This window comes from Lynx rufus, unplaced genomic scaffold (genome assembly GCF_022079265.1).
Source record: "Lynx rufus isolate CCGP_SWC_20201006 ecotype Redwood Valley unplaced genomic scaffold, mLynRuf1.p SCAF_1, whole genome shotgun sequence".
Taxonomy (NCBI): Eukaryota; Metazoa; Chordata; class Mammalia; order Carnivora; family Felidae; genus Lynx; species Lynx rufus.
The window spans coordinates 210,535,736-210,540,753 of NW_025814823.1; the positions used below are offsets into that span (position 1 = coordinate 210,535,736).

Consider the following 5,018-nt stretch of genomic DNA (forward strand, 5'->3'; position numbering starts at 1 on the left):
CCTGCCTTCTCAACTCTCTTATCTCTTTTGGTGACTCAAATTACACATATATTAGTTCACTTGAGGTTGCCTAACAGCTCATTGATGCTCTGTTCATTTTTTAAAAATCTCTTTTCTCTATATATCACATTATTATTTATTTAATTATTTTTTTCATTTTATTTACTTTAGAGATAGAGTGAGCAAGAGTTAGGGAGGCGGCAGAGGGAGAAAGAGAGAGAATCTTAAACAGGCTCCACCCTCAGCATAGAGCCTGTTGTGGGGCTTGAACCCACAACCCTGGGATAATGAACTGAGCTGAAAATGAGTCTATTTTTTATATCTTTCACGTCTCTATTTAACTTTTTGAACACAAGGAATATACTTATAATCACAGTTTTAATATTTTTTGTCTTCTAATTCTAACATTTATTTTGTTCTGAGTTTATTTTGATTATTTCCCTTACTATGGGTTGTATTTTCCCTCATCCCTAGTAATAAGTTGCATAATTTTTTTTTTCAATATATGAAATTTATTGTCAGATTGGTTTCCAAGTGCTCATCCCAAAAGGTGCCCTCCTCAATACCCATCACCCACCCTCCCCTCCTTCCCACCCCCCATCAACCCTCAGTTTGTTCTCAGTTTTTAAGAGTCTCCTATGCTTTGGCTCTCTTCCACTCTAAACTCTTTTTTTTTTTTTTCCTACCCCTCCCCCATGGGTTTCTGTTAAGTTTCTCAGGATCCACATAAGAGTGAAAACATATGGTATCTGTCTTTCTCTGTATGACTTATTTCACTTAGCATCACACTCTCCAGTTCCATCCACGTTGCTACAAAGGGCCAGATTTCATTCTTTCTCATTGCCAAGTAGTACTCCATTGTGTATATAAACCACAATTTCTTTATCCATTCATCAGTTGATGGACATTTAGGCTTTTTCCATAATTTGGCTATTGTTGAGAGTGCTGCTGTAAACACTGGGGTACAAGTGCCCCTATGCATCAGTACTCCTGTATCCCTTGGGTAAATTCCTAGCAGTGCTACTTCTGGGTCATAGGGTAGGTCTATTTTTAATTTTTTGAGGAACCTCCACACTGTTTTCCAGAGTGGCTGCACCAATTTGCATTCCCACCAACAGTGCAAGAGGGTCCCCATTTCTCCACATCCTCTCCAGCATCTATAGTCTCCTGATTTGTTCATTTTGGCCACTCTGACTGGCGTGAGGTGATATCTGAGTGTGGTTTTGATTTGTATTTCCCTGATAAGGAGCGACGTTGAGCATCTTCTCATGTGCCTGTTGGCCATCCGGATGTCTTCTTTAGAGAAGTGTCTATTCATGTTTTCTGCCCATTTCTTCACTGGATTATTTGTTTTTCACGTGTGGAGTTTGGTGAGCTCTTTATAGATTTTGGATACTAGCCCTTTGTCCGATATGTCATTTGCAAATATCTTTTCCCATTCCGTTGGTTGCCTTTTAGTTTTGTTGATTGTTTCCTTTGCTCTGCAGAAGCTTTTTATCTCCATGAGGTCCCAGTAGTTCACTTTTGCTTTTAATTCCCTTGCCTTTGGGGATGTGTCAAGTAAGAGATTGCTATGGCTGAGGTCAGAGAGGTCTTTTCCTGCTTTCTCCTCTAGGGTTTTGATGGTTTCCTGTCTCACATTCAGGTCCTTTATCCATTTTGAGTTTATTTTTGTGAATGGTGTAAGAAGGTGGTCTAGTTTCAACCTTCTGCATGTTGCTGTCCAGTTCTCCCAGCACCATTTGTTAAAGAGACTTTTTTCCATTGAATATTCTTTCCTGCTTTGTCAAAGATGAGTTGGCCATACGTTTGTGGGTCTAGTTCTGGGGTTTCTATTCTATTCCATTGGTCTATGTGTCTGTTTTTGAGCCAATACCATGCTATCTTGATGATTACAGCTTTGTAGTAGAGGCTAAAGTCTGGGATTGTGATGCCTCCTGCTTTGGTCTTCTTCTTCAAAATTACTTTGGCTATTCAGGGCCTTTTGTGGCTCCATATGAATTTTAGGATTGTTTGTTCTAGCTTCAAGAAGAATGCTGGTGCAATTTTGATTGGGATTGCATTGAATGTGTAGATAGTTTTGGGTAGTATTGACATTTTGACAATATTTATTCTTCCAATCCATAAGCACGGAATGTTTTTCCATTTCTTTATATCTTCTTCAATTTCCTTCATAAGCTTTCTATAGTTTTCAGCATACAGATATTTTACATCTTTGGTTAGATTTATCCCTAGGTATTTTATGCTTCTTGGTGCAATTGTGAATGGGATCAGTTTCTTTATTTGTCTTTCTGTTGCTTCATTATTAGTGTATAAGAATGCAACTGATTTCTGTACATTGATTTTGTATCCTGCAACTTTCCTGAATTCATGTATCAGTTCTAGCAGACTTTTGATTGAGTCTATCGGATTTTCCATGTATAGTATCATGTCATCTGCAAAAAGTGAAAGCTTGACTTCATCTTTGCCAATTTTGATGCCTTTGATTTCCTTTTGTTGTCTGATTGCTGATGCTAGCACTTCCAACACTATGTTAAACAACAGCGGTGAGAGTGGACATTAATTTTTTTTTAAGTTTATATATTTACTGAGAGAGAGAGAGCAAGTGTGATTGGGGAAGGGTCAGAGAGGAGGGAGACAGAGAAGCCCAAGCAGGCTTTGCAGTGTCAGTGCAGAGCCCCATGCAGGGCTCTATCCGACGAACTGTGAGATCATGACCTGAGCTCCGATCAAGAGTCAAATGCTTAACTGACTGAGCGACCCAGGTACTCCCCTGGTAATTTTTTATTGGATGCCAGTCATTGTGAGTTTTACCTTGATATGTGCTCTACATTTCTTTTTTTTTTTTCAATATATTAAATTTATTGTCAAATTGGTTTTCATACAACACCCAGTGCTCATCCCAAAAGGTGCCCTCCTCAATTCCCATCACCCACCCTCCCCTCCCTCCCACCCCCCATCAACCCTCAGTTTGTTCTCAGTTTTTAAGAGTCTCTTATGCTTTGGCTCTCTCCCACTCTAACCTCTTTTTTTTTTTTTCCTTCCCCTCCCCCATGGGTTCCTGTTAAGTTTCTCAGGATCCACTTAAGAGTGAAAAAAAAATATGGAACACTTCACGAATTTGCATGTCATCCTTGCACAGGAGCCATGCTAATCTTCTCTGTATCGTTCCAATTTTAGTATATGTGCTGCCGAAGCGTGTGCTCTACATTTCTATAAATATTTTTGTACTTTGTTCCAGGGCGCAGTTACATTTTGTGAAAACAGTTTGATTTGGGGGGGTCTTGCTTTTATGATTTATTAAGTGAGATCAGAACTGTCCTCAGTATAGGTCTGATTATTCCCCACTACCAAGATGACATCTTTCTGAGTACTCTACCTACTGCTTTGTGAATCATGAGGTTCCCAGTGTGAATTCTGGGTGCAAACACTATTCTGTCTCTGTATGGGTGCTTGGTACTCTTTCTCTACCTTTCCAGGAGATTCTGTCCCTGGTCTAAGGCAGTTTCCTCAAATGAATTTGCTAGCTAGTACTCAAGTGAAAATTCAAGGGAAACTCTGCAGATCATCAGGTATCTCTGTCTAGAAAGCTCTTTTTCTCTCCAGTATTTTTTCCTGTGACCTCTAGCCATCTTGTTCACTGCACACTTACAGCTCCGCCTCAAGTCAGGGAATCACCCAGGCTCCACCTGTGTTCCCCTTTCTTGCACTACAGCCTGGAATCCCTCGTAAGACAGTATGCTGGGATAATCACAGGACTCGCCTCATTTGTCTCCTTTCTTTCAGAAGTTGATATTCTTCATTTCATGATATCCCGTGTCTTGAAAACCATTGTTTCATGTATTTTCTTCACTTATTAATTGTTTAATGTGGAAATGTAAATCTGGTCCTGTTACCCCACCTCAGCCAGAAGTGTAATTCAGTTTCCAGCATATTTATTTGGAGAAGAATATACTTCTTCATAGGTACTATTCACTATTAGGAAAGAAAGGGGGGGGAAGGAAAGAAGGAAGGAAGGAAGGAAGGAAGGAAGGAAAGAAAGAAAAAGAAAACGAAAGAAAGAAAGAAAGGAAAACTTGGTTTTAAATAAATCTTATAGAAAGAGATTATTGGGGGGCCCCTGGGTGGCTCAGTCAGTTAAGCATCTGACTTTAGCTCAGGTTGTGCTCTCATGGTTCGTGGGCCTGAGCCCTGTGTCAGGCTCTGTGCTGACAGCTCAGAGCCTAGACCCGGCTTCCCATTCTGTGTGTGTGTCTCTCTCTGCCCCTCCCCTGCTCATGCTCTGTCTCTGTCTCAAAAATAAATAAACATTTAACAAAAAGAGAGAGAGATTGTTGGGAGGTAGCAAAATGAGGAAAAAAAGAATAGTGTAGAGTTCTTGATGAAGCTAATTTTTTTCATTTAAATGTCAGTTCCTTATGCTAAAGTATATATTTGCTACTTTGTGTGTTAAAAAGACTTTCATCTGGTTTTGTTTTTTACCTTGTAAAATTAAAACTTGCTTATCTTCCAACTAAAAAACATACTGGCTTATCAAATTCTAAAGTCTGGAAAGGAGTGGTAAATTTTGGGACTAAAAACAGGTGAACTTCAGATGGCTGGGAAATAATTGATTTTTAAAAAATGTTTATTTATTTTGCATGCACACAGGCAAGCAGGGGAGGGGCAGAGAGCAAGGAAGAGAGAGAATCCCAAGCAGGCTCCACAGTGTCGCACTGTTAGCACAAAGCCTAACAAGATCTTGGCTTGATCTCAAGAACCATGAGATCATGACCTGAGCGGAAATCAAGAGTCAGATGCTTAACCAACTGAGCCACCCAGGTGCCCCTTGATTTCTAAGGTGGCAAATAAAAAACTGTGAGCTCTTTGAATGTTGAGAGTGTATCTTCATTAAACATTTTGTTTCCAGTATCCAGAACATAGCTGCTGCTCAGTATATGCTTATTGAATGAATGAATGAATGAATGAATGAATTTGATGTCTAACCACATAGTACCTAAGGACTGCTGGTCTGGCTG

At 39.7% G+C, this 5,018-nt stretch overlaps 1 non-coding gene across 1 annotated transcript; it reads right to left on the reverse strand.

Annotated features, from left to right (window-relative positions):
• Positions 1 to 3,097: 3,097 nt before the first annotated feature.
• On the reverse strand, positions 3,098 to 3,200 carry LOC124523009 (U6 spliceosomal RNA). The gene has a single exon (XR_006964893.1). It is a non-coding gene; the product is annotated as a U6 spliceosomal RNA (small nuclear RNA).
• Between the last annotated feature and the right edge of the window lie 1,818 nt (positions 3,201 to 5,018).